This window comes from Rhinoderma darwinii, chromosome 5, assembly GCF_050947455.1.
Source record: "Rhinoderma darwinii isolate aRhiDar2 chromosome 5, aRhiDar2.hap1, whole genome shotgun sequence".
Lineage (NCBI taxonomy): Eukaryota > Metazoa > Chordata > Amphibia > Anura > Rhinodermatidae > Rhinoderma > Rhinoderma darwinii.
The window spans coordinates 231751660-231773757 of NC_134691.1; the positions used below are offsets into that span (position 1 = coordinate 231751660).

The 22098-nt window shown below is 42.9% G+C and overlaps 1 pseudogene; it reads left to right on the forward strand.

Annotated features, from left to right (window-relative positions):
• The first annotated feature begins 17615 nt into the window (after positions 1 to 17615).
• LOC142654464 (U2 spliceosomal RNA) lies at positions 17616 to 17796 on the forward strand (annotated as a pseudogene).
• Positions 17797 to 22098: the final 4302 nt, after the last annotated feature.

The following is a 22098-nucleotide window of genomic DNA, read 5'->3' on the forward strand; positions in this document are numbered from 1 at the left end:
TGTGAAGGGAGAGAGAAGGGGTGGCTGTGGGCATGCACTTGCTGCTGCTGCCGCCGCTGCTGCTGCTGCCAGTGTTTGTCTGCACGGCAGGAGGGCATTTGGGCGTTGCCAGGAAGGCATTTTTATGTAGATTCCTCCGCTTTCAGCACTGCATTGTGTTGCAAGCAAAAGAAGCACATTCTGTGTAGCTTCCTCTCCGGCCTTTATTCACGTCCCGAGTGCCTAGCTGTGCTTGTGTGAGTGTGTGAGCCGGCTGGGCCCCATGGAACATCCTAGGAGTAGGCTGAATCGCTGCAATAGGTGAACAGCCGTATTGGGCAGGCTCTGGCAACGCGCGCCACTTTGGGGTTATCGCTTCTCGGCCTTTTGGCTAACATCAAGTGTATAAGTTGGCATAAGTTTCCTTATGTGTTCTCTAAAATCAGATTCCAAAAAACCTTTTTGTGTTTGCCATTGTTTTTATCTTGCACATTGCACATCTCCTTTTAATCCCATTATTTCAACACCTGTTGGACAATGCATTTTTACAGTCGTCTGTGATAATGAGCTAATTTATTAAATGCAATTAATTAATTAATTAATTAATAGATTGCCACCTCTTGTTTTGTGTCATCTGTGTTTCTGTGTTTCCAGCATTTCAATTTGGAACAGCTCATTCACCTTCCTTTTCTTCTCTCCGCCCTCCCTCCTAGGTAAGTTAAAGAGCTGCACCTGAGCCAGCCACTGATTGATGCAGCCCCACAGTCAAATAGTGGAGTGGAGTAGGGGAACAGCAAGCAGCCATTAAAGCAGCCGGCCGCCCGCCCGCCCGCCACAATGGGCCTACCTGTGTACACTAGATGGATGTGATGGAATGAGTGAAGTGTCCTCCCTACATTTCAAAGAAGTAAGAATTGCAGTTGCAACAAACCCTTGCATGCCTACAAAGAGAGCAGCAATTTGGATTTGTTACTATGTTACCTGGAAGAATAACAAACTGTGCAAGGATGGAGGTTGTAGGAGCAAGGAGAAGAAGTTGTCTGTAAAGTTGGTGGATGCCTATTTTCCATTTTGCAGTCCCTTGTCTCCCTCTTGTGGCCTCCTGGAGGCAACTAGCTGTGCAAAAAAAGACAGCCTGGGGGCCGCCTGTTGCAGTGTTGCCCTCTCAGGCAACACTGAGTGACTGACTGAGCAGCACCGTCTTATATAAAGTTCAGACGGAACTTTGCGCGTGTCATAGTGGAGCCCTCAGGAGCAGCCAGAGCCAGCTTCATGACATCATAATGGGGCCTCAGACATAAAAGCCTGGGCACAGGCAGTGTTGGTCAGTGCTGCTTAGCAGGCAGCACTGGACTGGACTGGATTGCAGCTGATACAATACAAGGTGTAAAGGGAGAGAGTAGGGGTGGCTGTGGGCCTGCTGCTGCTACTGCCGCTGCTGCTGCCGCTGCTGCTGCCGCTGCTGCTGCCGCCAGTGCTGCTGCCAGTGCTGCCAGTGCTGCCAGTGTTTGTCTGCATGGCAGGAGGGCATTCGGGCGTTGCCAGGAAGGCGTTTTTATGTAGATTGCTTTCAGCACTGCATTGTGGTGCAAGCAAAAGAAGCAAATCCTGTGTCGCTTCCTCTCCGGCCTTTATTCACCTCCCGAGTGCCTAGCTGTGCTTGTGTGAGTGTGTGAGCCGGCTGGGCCCCATGGAACTGCCTAGGAGTAGGCTGAATCGCTGCAATGGGTGAACAGCAGTATTGGGCAGGCTCTGGCAACGCGCGCCACTTTGGGGTTATCGCTTCTCGGCCTTCTGGCTGAGATCAAGTGTAGTGCTGGTTACTTGTAGTCAGTGCTGCCTGGTCTTGGTTAGGAGGTGCTCAGGTACCCTCTCTCTCGGCCTCGGGGGATCGTCCAGGTTCGCCTGAACTTCACCCCCGTGCTGCTATTTGGGAGAGAGGCTTAGTCCTGAGCAACGGGTTGCGATCCACATACCCCCGTGTAGGCTTCGGCCGAAAAGGGGAGTTGCGTAGACGTTGCGTTACCGACGGGTGGCGCAACTACCTTCCCACAAATCACCATGGATACGGATCCAGGTGATATACCGGCGTATGCCCGGATTAAAAATACCATCAGAATTATCCTATCGGAGGATAAAGCGACGACCTGCGGCTTGAAGTTCGTGGTGGAGACCGTGCTTGTTGACATTTTCAACATCCAGAAGAGAGAGATTTTGGCGGTACAGGATTATCCGAGGAGAAGAACTTACGACATCACATTTGTACAGAATGGAGTATTCCGAGATCTGCTGGCGGCTTATTTGGTAAAAACTGACCCGAGACTGGACGGTGTTAATTTTTATGAGCATGTGTTGGACATCACTAAAATGATTGTAATTAAGATGTACTGCCCTTTCGCCGATGTAAAAGATGTGATGTCCTTCTTATCCCCCTATTTTAAAACCATAAAATGTATTGGCAAAGTGATGAATGAGGTCGGAGTATGGACCTCCAAGTGGAGATTCCTAGTCACTTGTTTTAAAGATGCCAGTTTTACAGGAGGGATAATGTTGCCGCCAGCACGTTTTAAATTAGGAGATATGGCAGGAGACTTTTATTTTTCAGGAATGCCTCCATTCTGTAGAAAATGTCAAAAGTACGGTCACACCAATGAGTTATGCGATAGCACCTGTAGGAACTGCGGCAGCTCTGAGCACGAGGCCAAAACTTGCCCTCTGGGGAAAAGGTGTCGATTTTGCAGCCGAGTTGGTCATCTTTTTGCTACTTGTCCCCACAGATTACAAGAGTCGGAACAACCCGAGGCCCGGCCGAGGCGTCCAAAGCAGCCAGCAGGCCAGACCACGGCCCCACAAGGAGAGGAACCCCAAGGAGATGTGAATGATGAGATGGATACCTCCAGCAGACCCCCCCAAACAGGTGACCCCAAAGAGCAGAGGCGGCAGAAGCGAAGAGCCAGTGATCAGCGGACGAAAAAGCCCCCTCAGGAAACTGAGGAGATGGGTAGTTCGGATGAAGCTGATCCGCCTGGACCGCAAGAGATGCTGGGTCTGCCTGTACCTGAGGCAGAGGACCCGGGCGGAGCGGGCGGAGCTGCAGCGCGAACGAAAAGGCGTAGGGCATACTCGGAGGTGGCAGCGGGGGTGCCGATGGAAGTACCTGCCAAGGCAAGGGCAGGGAAACCAGTTGATTTGCCCCCGAAAGCACCAGCTGAAGTTCCCCCCCCTTCTAGCCAGTTGGGGGAAGCAGGAACAGCTGCCTCCGAGGTGAGGGAAGTCCCTGAAACGTCAGGATGCGGGATTCCTGCCCCTATAGATGGGGAGGACGCTGCTCAAAATGCTCCAGAATACGAGATTATGCCCGTAGGGTCCATATGGGACCCCTTTACAATAAGTGCCTCAGGTATGGCGGGGGGTCAGCTGAGTGATGGGAGTTCCTCTCCTACCTTCTCCATATTTTCGGTGGACTCAAAAGCAGAAGGATATGAGAGTCCCAGTGGGGTTTCTGGCGACGCTGAGGACTGCTAAGGCCACCTCGGGTAAGATTATAAAGACTGTCTCTCCCTTTTCCTCATGGCTGAGTTATCTGGTCTTTCTTTGAACGTGAGAAGCGTGCATTCACAAACGAGAAGAGCTGCCCTTTTTAATTATCTATCTGCTTTTACCGCCACTGTTTTTTTCCTACAGGAATGCTGCATCCCACATCGCATGAACTATAAAAAATACAAGGAAGACTGGAGACTCGGACCTTCAGTGTGGTCCGGGTCTAACGAATCTAGAGCCGCAGGTGTCGCTATTTTATTCAAAGGGAACGTTTTAATTGACAGTTTTTATGAAATTTTACCAGGCAGACTTTTAATGGTTAAAGCTTTTATAAACGGTATTAGATGGCAGTTTTTAAATTTCTATGGGTCTACGGACAAAAACGAAAGAGCTAGAATGCTAGGAATTTTACCCCTTTTTATTAACGATTCAGGGCCACTAGTTTTAGCAGGTGATTTTAATTGTATTTTAAAGGGGGAACGGCGGTTCTCTAACTCAGTAAGTACAAACTACGATAAAACCTCTACATTATTAAAAAATATTGTTGCCGATTTTAGACTTACTGATGTTTTTAAAAAATGCAATAGTGGCTTATCTGAAGAGGCCGGCGTCACCTGGAGCAGCGTGAATTGTAGCTCCAGGATCGATTTTATATTCTGCTCTTATCAAGTACTGCCTTTTAAATGTGATATAAATTCTAATGTGTTTTCAGATCATAAATTATTGTATTTTAAAGTTAATAATCACAAAAATACCGGTAAAAAGACCTGGAAAATGAACGTTTCCCTTTTAGAAGATCCGCAAATTTTATCTGATTTTATCACCTTTTATAAAGGCTGCAGACGGGTAAGACATCCTAACATGCCCATAGTCTCTTGGTGGGAGAAGATGAAAATAAAAATTAGAGACTATTTTATTAAAATTGGGAGGATGAAAGCAAGAGAAAAACATGAATTTTATGCTAATTTGAATACCCGTCTGCAGACCCAATACAAATTCAGAGAACAGGGTATGCAGGTGGAGAAGGAGATTATGGAAATTAGGAAGGAGATCTCCCAGTGCCTGGAGCAGAGAGGTAAGGAAATTGTCTTCCGTTCCAAAATAAAACACCTCGAGGAAAATGAGACCTGCTCCAGGTACTTTTTTAAGAAAATCAACGATAAGCATACCCTGTTAGAAAATATTGATGGTGAGACAGACACACAAAATATTTTAAAAAAGGTGCATGGTTTTTATGCGGATCTTTTTAATATTAAAAATATTAATATTGATTTTATGAATGACTCATTGAAGGAGGTTGACACTGTTTTAGATCCTGTTTCACAAGATTTTTTATTGCAGGAGATCTCAGAACAGGAGATTTTAGATACCATCAAAAGTTTTAAAACAGGTAAAGTCCCTGGTCCTGATGGTATACCCATAGAGTTTTATGTCACATTTTACGGTGTTTTAAAGGAGGATCTCTACTCCCTTTTTACACAAGTTTTTAGATCAAAATCCCTCCCGGGGTCCTGGAAGAAAGGCGAAGTGTCCCTAATACATAAAAAGGGGGACAAAACTGATATAAAAAACTGGAGGCCTATCACTTTGCTGAATTGCGATTATAAAATCATGGCGAAAATAAGCGCAAACAGATTGAAAGCAGTGATAGGCCAAATTATACATTCAAACCAGGTGTGCGGGATACCCGGGAGGAGAATATGGGACAACTTGAACCTTTTAAAGGATGTGATCAATGACACAAAAGAGAGAAAAGGAAAATTGGCGATTTTATCCATTGACTTTGAAAAAGCCTTTGATAGAGTGTCACATTTTTATCTTTTTAAGGTTTTAGAAAAGATGGGTATACCAGAAGGTTTTATACAGTCTCTGAAGGCCTTTTATGAGAATTGCACGAGCAAGATTTTAGTAAAGGGTTTTAAGACACAGGATGTCCTTTTAAACTCCGGAGTGAAGCAGGGGTGTCCCTTGTCCCCACTACTTTTTATATGTGCGATCGAGCCTCTACTCTGCAGACTAAGAAAAGACAAGCAGATATGCGGAGTCCCCCTGCCGGGCGGGGGGGGACTAGAGGCGAAAGTAGTGGGGTACATGGATGATGTGGCGGTACTATGTAGGGACACCCTATCACTACAGAAGTCCTTTAGACAAATTTATCAATTTTGTTGCTCCTCCGGTTTTAAAGTCAATTTTAATAAAAGTAATATTTTAAATATTGGCAATATGATTTTACAGGACATTCCAGTCCCTGTGTCGGAGTCTGTACAGATTTTAGGTGTCTCCTTCAATGAGTTAAACAATGGTTTTATCAGTTGGGACTTGGTGGCACAAAAGGTAAATAAGAAAATTTGCATGTGGAATGTAAGGAAATTAACAATGGAGGGAAAAGTTTTAATTACCAAAATGGTGTTTTTAACGATTTTATTGTATTTAAGCATGGTATTCCCTCCCCCTGATATTTTACTAAAAAAGATTAATAAAGCATGTTTTACGTTTTTATGGAACTCCAAAATGGAAAAGCTCAGGAGAGAGAAGGTGATTTTACCAAAGCTAATGGGTGGTAAGGATTTTCCAGATATTAAGGCCTTTCTCTTAATCAAGTTTTTTACCTCATGTCTTAACGCTGTTTTTAAGGATCACTACTGGTCATATTTTATTCGTTTTTACACTGGATTTTTTATGAGACGGAATAAATGGTTTTCCACAGTTTTAAGCTTGCCATATGCTTTTAACCTTCCTGACCAGTACAAGATTTTAGAAAAAATTGTGAACCTTTTTAACCTGAAAGGAAAAGTTTTAGCAGACGTGAAAAATGATAAATATATTTTAAAAACTATTAAAGAGAATGTTTTAGTTGCCCCTATTAGACATTTTAGCGAAAACAAATGTAAGAACATCTGGAGCATGGTCAATGCTAATTTTATTTTTAATTCACAGAAAGATCTGGCCTGGAGCTGCGCCCACGAGTGTCTTCCATGCCGGGCATTCCAGCATCGGAGGGGACTGACCAACTCGGCTGCGTGTCCAAGGGGAGGATGTCATGACGATGAGACAGTCTATCATCTTTTCTGGAACTGTTTTTTTACACAACAAGTTTGGACAAAAATCCTCCCCTTAATGAAGAAGATAACTGGACTAAAGAGACTCACAAGTGACGGCGTTTTTTATGGATGTCTGGAATGCCCAACAAGGACGCAGAAAATGATGGCATGGAAGATCACTAACTGCGTTAAATTAGCTCTGTGGGCGGCCAGAAATATTTTATTACTGAAACATGAAGTCTTATCTGTGAATGATGTTTTAGGAATTTGTTTTAGCGAAATGCATAAATATTATCTTTTAGACAGGAAACTCTCTCCTGTTTTATGTAGGAAATGGTTTTTAAGTGAATGGAGTTCCATAATTTGATGCCACCAAGTGCCCTTTTATAAATTGTTTTGGTTTTATCTGACAATTTGTATTTTTGTATGAACTATTGTAAAATTTGTGTCATCTTATTGTAAAAAGTATTTATTTATTGTAAAACGTTGAAATAATTTTTAAATAAAACGATTACCTCCTTTGTTGGGGTAGTCAACTTAGCTGGTTACTTGTAGTCAGTGCTGCCTGGTCTTGGTTAGGAGGTGCTCAGGTACCCTCTCTCTCGGCCTCGGGGGATCGTCCAGGTTCGCCTGAACTTCACCCCCGTGCTGTTATTTGGGAGAGAGGCTTAGTCCTGAGCAACGGGTTGCGATCCACATACCCCCGTGTAGGCTTCGGCCGAAAAGGGGAGTTGCGTAGACGTTGCGTTACCGACGGGTGGCGCAACTACCTTCCCACAAATCACCATGGATACGGATCCAGGTGATATACCGGCGTATGCCCGGATTAAAAATACCATCAGAATTATCCTATCGGAGGATAAAGCGACGACCTGCGGCTTGAAGTTCGTGGTGGAGACCGTGCTTGTTGACATTTTCAACATCCAGAAGAGAGAGATTTTGGCGGTACAGGATTATCCGAGGAGAAGAACTTACGACATCACATTTGTACAGAATGGAGTATTCCGAGATCTGCTGGCGGCTTATTTGGTAAAAACTGACCCGAGACTGGACGGTGTTAATTTTTATGAGCATGTGTTGGACATCACTAAAATGATTGTAATTAAGATGTACTGCCCTTTCGCCGATGTAAAAGATGTGATGTCCTTCTTATCCCCCTATTTTAAAACCATAAAATGTATTGGCAAAGTGATGAATGAGGTCGGAGTATGGACCTCCAAGTGGAGATTCCTAGTCACTTGTTTTAAAGATGCCAGTTTTACAGGAGGGATAATGTTGCCGCCAGCACGTTTTAAATTAGGAGATATGGCAGGAGACTTTTATTTTTCAGGAATGCCTCCATTCTGTAGAAAATGTCAAAAGTACGGTCACACCAATGAGTTATGCGATAGCACCTGTAGGAACTGCGGCAGCTCTGAGCACGAGGCCAAAACTTGCCCTCTGGGGAAAAGGTGTCGATTTTGCAGCCGAGTTGGTCATCTTTTTGCTACTTGTCCCCACAGATTACAAGAGTCGGAACAACCCGAGGCCCGGCCGAGGCGTCCAAAGCAGCCAGCAGGCCAGACCACGGCCCCACAAGGAGAGGAACCCCAAGGAGATGTGAATGATGAGATGGATACCTCCAGCAGACCCCCCCAAACAGGTGACCCCAAAGAGCAGAGGCGGCAGAAGCGAAGAGCCAGTGATCAGCGGACGAAAAAGCCCCCTCAGGAAACTGAGGAGATGGGTAGTTCGGATGAAGCTGATCCGCCTGGACCGCAAGAGATGCTGGGTCTGCCTGTACCTGAGGCAGAGGACCCGGGCGGAGCGGGCGGAGCTGCAGCGCGAACGAAAAGGCGTAGGGCATACTCGGAGGTGGCAGCGGGGGTGCCGATGGAAGTACCTGCCAAGGCAAGGGCAGGGAAACCAGTTGATTTGCCCCCGAAAGCACCAGCTGAAGTTCCCCCCCCTTCTAGCCAGTTGGGGGAAGCAGGAACAGCTGCCTCCGAGGTGAGGGAAGTCCCTGAAACGTCAGGATGCGGGATTCCTGCCCCTATAGATGGGGAGGACGCTGCTCAAAATGCTCCAGAATACGAGATTATGCCCGTAGGGTCCATATGGGACCCCTTTACAATAAGTGCCTCAGGTATGGCGGGGGGTCAGCTGAGTGATGGGAGTTCCTCTCCTACCTTCTCCATATTTTCGGTGGACTCAAAAGCAGAAGGATATGAGAGTCCCAGTGGGGTTTCTGGCGACGCTGAGGACTGCTAAGGCCACCTCGGGTAAGATTATAAAGACTGTCTCTCCCTTTTCCTCATGGCTGAGTTATCTGGTCTTTCTTTGAACGTGAGAAGCGTGCATTCACAAACGAGAAGAGCTGCCCTTTTTAATTATCTATCTGCTTTTACCGCCACTGTTTTTTTCCTACAGGAATGCTGCATCCCACATCGCATGAACTATAAAAAATACAAGGAAGACTGGAGACTCGGACCTTCAGTGTGGTCCGGGTCTAACGAATCTAGAGCCGCAGGTGTCGCTATTTTATTCAAAGGGAACGTTTTAATTGACAGTTTTTATGAAATTTTACCAGGCAGACTTTTAATGGTTAAAGCTTTTATAAACGGTATTAGATGGCAGTTTTTAAATTTCTATGGGTCTACGGACAAAAACGAAAGAGCTAGAATGCTAGGAATTTTACCCCTTTTTATTAACGATTCAGAGCCACTAGTTTTAGCAGGTGATTTTAATTGTATTTTAAAGGGGGAACGCCGGTTCTCTAACTCAGTAAGTAGAAACTACGATAAAACCTCTACATTATTAAAAAATATTGTTGCCGATTTTAGACTTACTGATGTTTTTAAAAAATGCAATAGTGGCTTATCTGAAGAGGCCGGCGTCACCTGGAGCAGCGTGAATTGTAGCTCCAGGATCGATTTTATATTCTGCTCTTATCAAGTACTGCCTTTTAAATGTGATATAAATTCTAATGTGTTTTCAGATCATAAATTATTGTATTTTAAAGTTAATAATCACAAAAATACCGGTAAAAAGACCTGGAAAATGAACGTTTCCCTTTTAGAAGATCCGCAAATTTTATCTGATTTTATCACCTTTTATAAAGGCTGCAGACGGGTAAGACATCCTAACATGCCCATAGTCTCTTGGTGGGAGAAGATGAAAATAAAAATTAGAGACTATTTTATTAAAATTGGGAGGATGAAAGCAAGAGAAAAACATGAATTTTATGCTAATTTGAATACCCGTCTGCAGACCCAATACAAATTCAGAGAACAGGGTATGCAGGTGGAGAAGGAGATTATGGAAATTAGGAAGGAGATCTCCCAGTGCCTGGAGCAGAGAGGTAAGGAAATTGTCTTCCGTTCCAAAATAAAACACCTCGAGGAAAATGAGACCTGCTCCAGGTACTTTTTTAAGAAAATCAACGATAAGCATACCCTGTTAGAAAATATTGATGGTGAGACAGACACACAAAATATTTTAAAAAAGGTGCATGGTTTTTATGCGGATCTTTTTAATATTAAAAATATTAATATTGATTTTATGAATGACTCATTGAAGGAGGTTGACACTGTTTTAGATCCTGTTTCACAAGATTTTTTATTGCAGGAGATCTCAGAACAGGAGATTTTAGATACCATCAAAAGTTTTAAAACAGGTAAAGTCCCTGGTCCTGATGGTATACCCATAGAGTTTTATGTCACATTTTACGGTGTTTTAAAGGAGGATCTCTACTCCCTTTTTACACAAGTTTTTAGATCAAAATCCCTCCCGGGGTCCTGGAAGAAAGGCGAAGTGTCCCTAATACATAAAAAGGGGGACAAAACTGATATAAAAAACTGGAGGCCTATCACTTTGCTGAATTGCGATTATAAAATCATGGCGAAAATAAGCGCAAACAGATTGAAAGCAGTGATAGGCCAAATTATACATTCAAACCAGGTGTGCGGGATACCCGGGAGGAGAATATGGGACAACTTGAACCTTTTAAAGGATGTGATCAATGACACAAAAGAGAGAAAAGGAAAATTGGCGATTTTATCCATTGACTTTGAAAAAGCCTTTGATAGAGTGTCACATTTTTATCTTTTTAAGGTTTTAGAAAAGATGGGTATACCAGAAGGTTTTATACAGTCTCTGAAGGCCTTTTATGAGAATTGCACGAGCAAGATTTTAGTAAAGGGTTTTAAGACACAGGATGTCCTTTTAAACTCCGGAGTGAAGCAGGGGCGTCCCTTGTCCCCACTACTTTTTATATGTGCGATCGAGCCTCTACTCTGCAGACTAAGAAAAGACAAGCAGATATGCGGAGTCCCCCTGCCGGGCGGGGGGGGACTAGAGGCGAAAGTAGTGGGGTACATGGATGATGTGGCGGTACTATGTAGGGACACCCTATCACTACAGAAGTCCTTTAGACAAATTTATCAATTTTGTTGCTCCTCCGGTTTTAAAGTCAATTTTAATAAAAGTAATATTTTAAATATTGGCAATATGATTTTACAGGACATTCCAGTCCCTGTGTCGGAGTCTGTACAGATTTTAGGTGTCTCCTTCAATGAGTTAAACAATGGTTTTATCAGTTGGGACTTGGTGGCACAAAAGGTAAATAAGAAAATTTGCATGTGGAATGTAAGGAAATTAACAATGGAGGGAAAAGTTTTAATTACCAAAATGGTGATTTTACCGATTTTATTGTATTTAAGCATGGTATTCCCTCCCCCTGATATTTTACTAAAAAAGATTAATAAAGCATGTTTTACGTTTTTATGGAACTCCAAAATGGAAAAGCTCAGGAGAGAGAAGGTGATTTTACCAAAGCTAATGGGTGGTAAGGATTTTCCAGATATTAAGGCCTTTCTCTTAATCAAGTTTTTTACCTCATGTCTTAACGCTGTTTTTAAGGATCACTACTGGTCATATTTTATTCGTTTTTACACTGGATTTTTTATGAGACGGAATAAATGGTTTTCCACAGTTTTAAGCTTGCCATATGCTTTTAACCTTCCTGACCAGTACAAGATTTTAGAAAAAATTGTGAACCTTTTTAACCTGAAAGGAAAAGTTTTAGCAGACGTGAAAAATGATAAATATATTTTAAAAACTATTAAAGAGAATGTTTTAGTTGCCCCTATTAGACATTTTAGCGAAAACAAATGTAAGAACATCTGGAGCATGGTCAATGCTAATTTTATTTTTAATTCACAGAAAGATCTGGCCTGGAGCTGCGCCCACGAGTGTCTTCCATGCCGGGCATTCCAGCATCGGAGGGGACTGACCAACTCGGCTGCGTGTCCAAGGGGAGGATGTCATGACGATGAGACAGTCTATCATCTTTTCTGGAACTGTTTTTTTACACAACAAGTTTGGACAAAAATCCTCCCCTTAATGAAGAAGATAACTGGACTAAAGAGACTCACAAGTGACGGCGTTTTTTATGGATGTCTGGAATGCCCAACAAGGACGCAGAAAATGATGGCATGGAAGATCACTAACTGCGTTAAATTAGCTCTGTGGGCGGCCAGAAATATTTTATTACTGAAACATGAAGTCTTATCTGTGAATGATGTTTTAGGAATTTGTTTTAGCGAAATGCATAAATATTATCTTTTAGACAGGAAACTCTCTCCTGTTTTATGTAGGAAATGGTTTTTAAGTGAATGGAGTTCCATAATTTGATGCCACCAAGTGCCCTTTTATAAATTGTTTTGGTTTTATCTGACAATTTGTATTTTTGTATGAACTATTGTAAAATTTGTGTCATCTTATTGTAAAAAGTATTTATTTATTGTAAAACGTTGAAATAATTTTTAAATAAAACGATTACCTCCTTTGTTGGGGTAGTCAACTTAGCTGGTTACTTGTAGTCAGTGCTGCCTGGTCTTGGTTAGGAGGTGCTCAGGTACCCTCTCTCTCGGCCTCGGGGGATCGTCCAGGTTCGCCTGGACTTCACCCCCGTGCTGCTATTTGGGAGAGAGGGTTGCGATCCACATACCCCCGTGTAGGCTTCGGCCGAAAAGGGGAGTTGCGCCCAAAGTTGCGCCTACTAAGGAGTAGCGTAACAATTCCTAAAAACCTTACTCACCATGGACGAGGATCCATGTGAGATACCGGCTTATGCCCGGATTAAAAACACGATTCGTGTTGTATTATCGGAGGAGAAAGCGACGACCTGCGGCTTAAAATTCGTGGTGGAGACCGTACTTGTTGGTATCTTCAACATCCAGAAGCGAGAAATTTTGGCGGTGCAGGATTACCCAAGAAGGAGGACATACGATATTACTTTCATACAGAATGGAGTATTCCGAGATCTGCTGGCGGCTTATACGGTAAAAAATGACCCGAGACTGGACGGTGTTGATTTTTATGAGCACGTTATGGACATCACTAAAATGATAGTTATAAAAATGTACTGCCCTTTTGCCGACATAAAAGAAGTGATGTCCTTTTTATTCCCTTATTTTAAAACTGTGAAATGTATTGGCAAAATCATGAATGAGGTTGGTGTATGGACCTCAAAGTGGAGATTCAATGTAACATGTTATAAAGATGCCAATTTTACAGGAGGGATAATGTTGCCGCCAACACGTTTTAAAATAGGTGATATGGCCGGAGGCTTTTATTTTTCAGGGATGCCTCCATTCTGTAGGAAGTGCCAAAAGTACGGTCACACCAAGGAGTCTTGTGACAGCACCTGTAGGAACTGCGGCAGCTCTGAGCTCGAGACCAAAACTTGCCCTCTGGGGAAAAGGTGCCGTTTATGCAGCCGAGTTGGTCACCTCTATGCTACTTGTCCCCACAGATCTAAAGAGTTGGAACAACCCGAGGACCGGCCAAGGCGTCCCGAGCGGCCCGCAGGCCAGATCACCCCCGTACAAGGAGAGGAACACCAAGGAGGTGAGCAAGACTAAATGGATACCTCCAGCAGACCCCCCCAAACAGGTGACCCTAAAGAGCAGAGGCGACAAAAACGCAGAGCCAGTGATCAGCGGACGAAAGAGCCCCCCCAGGAGACTGGGGCGCAGGGTAGTTCGGATGAAGCTGATCCTACTGGCCTGCAAGAGATGCTGGGTCAGCCTGTACCTGAGGCAGAGGTCCTGGGCGGAGCGGCAGCTCTCACTAAGAGACTAGGGCGTACTCGGAGGTGGCAGCGGGGGTGCCGATGGGAGTACCTGCCAGGTTGAAGGCAGGGAAACCAGTTGACGTGCCCCCGGAAGCGACAGCTAAAGGTTCCCCCCCCTTCCAGACAGTTGGGGGATATAGGGACAGCTGCCTCCGAGGTAAGCGTGGTTCCTGAGACGTCCAGAAGCGTGATTCCTGCCCCTATAAAAGGGGAGAACGCTGCCAGAGATTGCCGAATTTTACCCGTTGAGTCCGTCTGGGACCCATTTTCAAGAAGTGCCTTAGGTGTGGGGGGTCAGCTGAGTGACGGGACTTCCTCTCAAACCTCGTCGATGCACACATTTGACTCGAGGAAAGATGATGATGAGAGCTCGAGTGGGGTATCTGGCGACGCGGAGGACTGCTGAGGCCTCCTCGGGTATGATAAAAATAGACTGTCTCTCTCCCTTTACCTCATGGCTGAGTTATGTGGTCTTTCCTTTAATGTAAGAAGCGTGCACTCACAGATAAGAAGAGCTGCACTTTTTAACTATCTTTTTGTTTTTACCGCCTCAGTGTTTTTCCTACAGGAATGCTGCATACCTCACCGCATGAATTATAAAAAATATGAGGAAGACTGGAGACTCGGACCTTCAGTGTGGTCCGGGTCCAATGAATCAAAAGCCGCAGGTGTCGCCATTTTATTCAAAGGGAACGTTTTAATTGATAGTTTTTATGAAATTTAACCAGGCAGAATTTAAATGGTCAAAGCTTTTATAAACGGTGTTAGATGGCAGTTTTTAAACTTTTATGGTTCTACAGACAAGAAGGAAAGAGCAAAAATGCTAGAAATTTTACCCCTTTTTATCAATGATTCAGAACCACTTATTTTAGCTGGTGATTTTAATTGTATTTTAAAGGGGGAACGCCGGTTCTCTAATTCAGTAAGTCGAAATTATGATAAAACCCCGTCTATTTAAAAAAATATTACCGTGGATTTTAAACTTACTGATGTTTTAAAAAAATGCAATAGGGATCTACCTGAAGAGGATGGTGTCACCTGGAGCAATGTAAACTGCAGCTCCAGGATTGATTTTATTTTTTGCTCTTATCAAATACTGCCTTTTAAATGTGATCTTAATTCTAATGTGTTTTCTGACCATAAACTTTTATATTTTAAAGTTAATTTGAACGATCAAAGGAGAACTCCGAAGAAAGAAATTAAACGTATCCCTTTTAGAGGATCCGCAAATTTTATCCGATTTTATCACCTTTTATAAGGGCTGCAAACGGGTAAGACATCCCAATATGCTAATTGTTTCCAGAGATTTTTTTATTAAAGCTGGGATGAAGAAAGCAAAAGAGAAATTTGAATTTTATGCTAATTTAAATACCCGTCTGCAGACCCAATACAAGTTCAGAGAACAGGGTATGCAGGTGGAGAAAGAGATCACCGAAATTAAAAAATAAATCTCCCAGTGCCTGGAGCAGAGGGGAAAGGAGATAATCTTTCGCTCTAAGGTGAAACATCTTGGGGAAAATGAGACCTGCTCCAGGTACTTCTTCAAGAAAATAAATGATAAGCATACCCTGTTAAATGAGATAGATGGTGAAACAAACACACAAAACATTTTAAAAAAGGTGCACGGTTTTTATGCGGGTCTTTTTAATACAAAACATGTTGATGTTGATTTTATGAACGACTCATTGAAGGAGGTGGATGCTGTTTTAAATCCTGCTTCCCAAGTGTTTTTATTACAGGATATTACGGAACAGGAGATTTTAGAAACTACAAAGAGTTTTAAAACAGGTAAAGTCCCTGGCCCTGACGGTATACCTATAGAATTTTATGTCATATTTTATGGTATTTTAAAAGAGGATCTCCACCCTCTTTTTACCCAAGTTTTTAGAACAAAAGCCCTCCCGGGGTCCTGGAAGAAAGGCGAGGTGTCCCAGCTTTACAAAAAGGGGGACAAAACAGACATAAAAAATTGGAGGCCTATCACTTTGCTAAACTGTGACTATAAAGTAATGGCTAAGATATGTGCGAACAGATTAAAAGCAGTGATAGGCCAGATCATACACTCCAATCAGGTCTGTGGGATACCCGGGAGGAGTATATGGGATAATTTAAACCTTTTAAAAGATGTGATCAGTGACACAAAAGAGAGAGGAGGTAAAATGGCAATTTTATCTATAGATTTTGAGAAAGCCTTCGATAGAGTGTCACATTTTTATCTTTTTAAGGTTTTAGAAAAAATGGGTATACGGGAAGGTTTTTTACAGTCTCTGAAGGCCTTTTATGAAAATTGTACTAGCAAAATTTTAGTAAAGGGTTTTAAGACACAGGATGTCCTTTTAAATTCCGGAGTGAAGCAGGGGTGTCCCTTGTCCCCACTACTTTTTATTTGTGCGATTGAGCCTCTACTCTGCAGGTTAAGAAAGGATAAGCAGATAAGCGGAGTCCCCCTGCCGGGCGGGGGGGGACTAGAGGCTAAAGTGGTGGGGTACATGGACGATGTCGCGGTCCTTTGCAGGGACACCCTGTCATTACAGAAATCTTTTAAACAGATTTACCAATTCTGTTGCTCCTCGGTTTTTTAGTAAATTTTAACAAAAGTAACATCTTAAATATCGGCAAAATAGTTTTAATGGACATTCCAGTCCCTGTGTCAGAGTCTGTACAAATTTTAGGAGTCTCCTTCAATGAGTTAAATAATGGTTTTACCAGTTGGGACTTGGTGGCACAAAAAGTCAATCAGAAAATTTGCATGTGGAACATGAGAAAATTAACAATGGAGGGAAAGGTTTTAATTACAAAAATGGTGATTTTACCTATTTTATTATATTTAAGTATGGTATTCCCTCCCCCTGAGATTTTATTGAAAAAAATAATTAAAGCATGTTTTACATTTTTATGGAACTCCAGGATGGAAAAGCTCAGGAGAGAGAAGGTAATATTACCTAAACCAATGGGGGGGAAAGATTTCCCCGATATAAAAGCATTCCTTTTAATAAAATTTTTTACTTTATGTCTTAATGCAGTTTTTAAGGAACATTACTGGTCATATTTTATACGTTTTAACACAGGTTATTTTATGAGGAGGAACGGATGGTTCTCCACGGTTTTAAGCTCCCCGTATGCTTTTAACCTTTCTGGCCAGTATAAGATTTTAGAAAAAATTGTAAACCTTTTTAACTTAAAAGACAAAAATATTAACGAAGTAAAAAATAGTAAAGGAATTTTAAAAAAGATAAATGAAAATGTTTTAGTAGCTCCCATCAGTAATTTTAATGAACAAAAATGCAAAGAAATATGGAAGATGGTGAATGCTAAATATCTTTTTAACCCACAGAAAGATCTGGCTTGGAGCTGTGCCCACGAGTGTCTTCCATGCCGGGCATTCCAGCATCGAAGGGGACTGACCAACTCGGCTGCGTGTCCAAGGGGAGGATGTAGAGATGACGAGACAGTCTGCCACCTTTTCTGGGAATGTTTTTATGCGCAATTAATATGGACAAGAATCCTCCCCTTGGTACAGGACTTCGGAGATACACAAGTGATGGCGTTTTATATGGATGCCTGGAATGCCCAACACAGACTCGAAAAATGATGGCATGGAAGATCACCAACTGTGTAAAAGCAGCTCTGTGGGCGGCCAGAAACATCTTATTATTTAAGCATGAAGTTTTAGCTGTGGAAGATGTTTTAGCCATTTGTCTTAACGAAATGTACAAATATTTTCTTTTAGATAAAAAACTCTCTCCTGTTTTATGTAGAAAATGGTTTTTAAGTGAATGGAGTTCCATAATATGATGCCACCAAGTGCCCTTTTATAAATTGTTTTTATTTGACAATTTGTATTTATCTGTATTAAAAACCATGATTGTAAATTTATGTACATTTTTGTTGAAATGTATTGATTTATTGTAAATTTGTTCAAAATTTTAAATAAACGGTTACCTCCTTTGTTGGGGTAGTCAACTCAAAAAATCTGTTCTTATCAGTTTAATATCTGATACGTCCCCTATCTGGGGACCATATATTAAATGGATTTTTAGAACAGGGAGATGGAAATAGAGCTTGCTCTGTCCACTCCACGCATTAAATAAATTAGAAAAGAGACACGGCGCCACAAATGAGGGTCTGATAAATTATCAGAAAATTGGTGGATGCGATGATTGCGCTCACCTCGGGTGGTGGACACCTTAGGGTGTCAGTCGGGCTTGAAAAAGCTGCAGCAAGGTCCACATCACAGTCAAAACAAGTTTGCTGTCAAATTGTATTGACAATCCTGAGGAAGACGCCGGTGCGGCGTCGAAACGCGTAGCCTGTTGACAATAAATCCTTTTAATACTTTACCCACTGGAATGGTCGTGGATGATCTCTATTCAAGCAGCGCCGTTGGTTCCCCTTTTTTTCCCCAAATCCAATCGCACTCCACGCATTGACCTGGTATTGCAGTATTTCCAGGACCGGTGCACCCTTTCCTTATGTGTTCACTAAAATCAGATTCCAAGTGGAATAGGGGAACAGCAAGCAGCCATTAAAGCAGCCGGCCGCCCGCCCGCCACAATGGGCCTACCTGTGTACACTAGATGGATGTGATTGAATGAATGAAGTGTCCTCTCTACATTTCAAAGAAGTAAGAATTGCAGTTGCAACAAACCCTTGCTTGCCTACAAAGAGAGCAGCAATTTGGATTTGTTACTATGTTACCTGGAAGAATAACAAACTGTGCAAGGATGGAGGTTGTAGGAGCAAGGAGAAGAAGTTGTCTGTAAAGTTGGTGGATGCCTATTTTCCATTTTGCAGTCCCTTGTCTCCCTCTTGTGGCCTCCTGGAGGCAACTAGCTGTGCAAAAAAAGACAGCCTGGGGGCCGCCTGTTGCAGTGTTGCCCTCTCAGGCAACACTGAGTGACTGACTGAGCAGCACCGTCTTATATAAAGTTCAGACGGAACTTTGCGCGTGTCATAGTGGAGCCCTCAGGAGCAGCCAGAGCCAGCTTCATGACATCATAATGGGGCCCCAGACATAAAAGCCTGGGCACAGGCAGTGTTGGTCAGTGCTGCTCAGCAGGCAGCACTGGACTGGACTGGATTGCAGCTGATACAATACAAGGTGTAAAGGGAGAGAGAAGGGGTGGCTGTGGGCATGCCCCTTGCTGCTGCTGCCGCCGCTGCCGCCAGTGCTGCCAGTGTTTGTCTGCATGGCAGGAGGGCATTTGGGCGTTGCCAGGAAGGCGTTTTTATGTAGATTACTCCGCTTTCAGCACTGCATTGTGGTGCAAGCAAAAGAAGCAAATCCTGTGTCGCTTCCTCTCCGGCCTTTATTCACCTCCCGAGTGCCTAGCTGTGCTTGTGTGAGTGTGTGAGCCGGCTGGGCCCCATGGAACTACCTAGGAGCAGGCTGAATCGCTGCAATGGGTGAACAGCAGTATTGGGCAGGCTCTGGCAACGCGCGCCACTTTGGGGTTATCGCTTCTCGGCCTTTTGGCTACGATCTGGTAGGGGAAACCTTATTGGATCAGGTCAGGAGGCTTCTTTGGGGTCCTCCTTGTGGGGGCCCCGGGTAAACTAGTTGGGATCTTGGAGGTGCGAAGGACGACGACATGGCGGTTCGAGGGGCGGAGGACACGATCCGTTTTCAGGAAAAGCCTGATTTCCTAAGGAAAATTTTGTTAAAAGAAATCGTGGAGGAGATAATCTTTGGCGTTTTGGAGCTTCGTGTTTCGGATGTGGAGAGCCTGCAGGATTTCTCTAATCAAGGTACTTTTGATATGACTTTAACCAATGAATATATGTGCATGGATGCAATGGAGAAAATCAGACTAAGTACTGCAGAGATTTTGAAGAAAGTGGATGTTGAACCTTTATTCAAGCAAGCAAGAAGGGTCCTGATTGTGCATATGTACAACACAAGATTTTCTGAGGAACTTTTAAAAGCATACTTGTGGCGGTTTTGTGAAGAAATTTCTGCTGGAGAGAGACTAAAAAACTCATATGGTATACCTAATGGTAAAAGGAGGTACTTGGTGGTGTTTAAAAAAGACAGGAATGCTTTGGAGGGATATTTATGTCCACCTGCTTCGTTTTCTATAACTGGGGAGAGAGGGTTTTGTTTCTTTAGAGGACAGCCAGAGTTTTGCAGGAATTGTAGTAGATATGGTCATACTAAGGACAGGTGTGTGAAGGGGGAGGTGTGCAGGATTTGTGGGAGTTCTTCACATAAGGCTGCTAATTGTGGTAGTGCAAGGGTTTGTGATTTATGTGGGTTGGCTGGTCACATGGCTAGGAAATGCCCTGAGCATGGGGAGGTTTTTACTTATGCTCAAGCTGCCAGGAGAAATGTGAGACGCAGAGTGCCAAATGTGGAGGGGTCTGGTGCCAAACTGCGGCAAACTGATGCAGGGATTGGGGCATCATCGGCTGATTTCGCTGAGGCTGGAGAACCCCAATCGCTCGGAAATGTGGGTTTTGTGGATACCGCAGGAGTGGGGCTCCCTCCCGACAGTGGGGAGTGTGAGCTAGTCCACATGGAGACTGTTCCTACAGTGGAGCAGGCATTAGACCTTCCACAGGAGGCACAATGTGCAATTGGTGATTTGGAGGTAATGATGGATGAGTTTTCTCAGGTGGCAGCTGAAAGTGATTTTGGTGTGGTGAGCCCCGTTAGTCTCCCTGATCTGGATGAGGTTGACTCAGATGACTTGTTAACGCCTGGACAAAGAAGTACTAGGAGAGCCTCTGGTGAGGATGAAAGGCCTGTGAGGGCAGTATTGAAAAAGCCAAGGTTTGATCATGCCAATAGGTATGCATGCTTATCTGTAGAGGCAATGCCTTCCTATTCAGGGGACGGTGGGGGTTTCGAATCTCCAGGTTCGCCTGTTATTGAATATTTGGAAAAAGAAGAGGTTGAGAAGTTAAAAAGGACTAGTCAGTTTAAAAAGTAGTATTGATTAAAATTATAATGGCTAAGTATTGTATAAAACTTTCTTTTATCCTTATAATGGCATTGATAGTAGCTTCCCTTAATGTTAGGAGTATAGGATCTGAATTTAGAAGGGCAGCAATCCTTGACCAATTAAAAAATGTTAAAGCTGACATCATTTGCATACAGGAGTGTGCTATTCAGATCGCTCCAGCTGAAGCTGAATGGAATTGTGGGAAATCTTTTTGGTCGGTCGGTGGTGAGAATCGGAATGAAGGAGTGGGTATTCTCCTTAAGAATAATAATATTACAGTGAGTGATTTTAGAATTATTGTACCAGGTCGTTTTATAATTTTAGACTGTGTTTTTTTAGGTCATAAAATTAGGGTTTTTAGTATTTATGCTCCTGCTGAGAAACAGGCTAGAATTTCCTTTTTTGAGACTCTTAAATTATATATGCCTGGTCGTGCTTTTACAATTGTTGCAGGGGATTTTAATTGTATCAGAGTAGTAGGGGATAGAGAAAGTGTGGCAGAGGTAAAATTGGACTTTTCTTCTAAAATTTTAAATCAGCTTATTTTAGATTTGAGATATCAGGATGCTGGAGTATCAATTGATGGTGAGGATGAATATACTTACCTGGCGGAAAGTGGAAGGGCCAAATCCAGAATTGATTTTATTTTTGCCTCTGAAGGTATAAAAACTAGAAATTGCAGACATCAGAGAAATAGTTTTTCAGACCATAAAATGGTTTCTGTTGAATTTTGTTTTAATGAGTCTCTCAGGTTTGGAAGGGGGTTGTGGAAACTAAATACAAGTTTGCTGCAGGAGGTTGGTGTATTGCAGGAATTAAAAAAGGTATTTACATTTTGTGTTGAGAAACAATCTGATTATGTAGATTTGTTGGTTTGGTGGGATTGGGCAAAAGAACAGATGGTTTCCCTCCTTCAAAGAATAGGTATCAGGAAGGCAAAAGAGAGGAGGGAAGAGGAAGCCCGTTTGACGAGGAAGTTGGAGACTCTCCAGAAGTTTAAAAGTGCAGGTTGTGATGTGGAGGAGGACTTAAAAATTGTAAAGGATGAGATAAAGAAAGGTTTGATGGATCGAGGGAGGCAGATTGTGTTCCAATCAAAGATAAGGCATTTGGAGGAAAACGAACAGTGTTCGAGGTATTTCTTTAACCCCTTCAAGACACAGCCTGTTTTGGCCTTCAGGACACAGCCAATTTTTTCAAATCTGACATGTTTCACTTTATGTGGTAATAACTCCGGAATGCTTTTACCTATCCAAGCGATTCTGAGATTGTTTTCTCGTGACACATTGGACTTTATGTTACTGGCAAAATTTGCTCGATACATTAAGTATTTAATTGTGAAAAACACCAAAATGTATCTAAAAATTGCAAAAATTTGCATTTTTCTAAATTTATATGTATCAGCTTGTAAGACAGATGGTAATACCACACAAAATTGTTGCTAATTAACATCACCCATATGTCTACTTTTAGATTG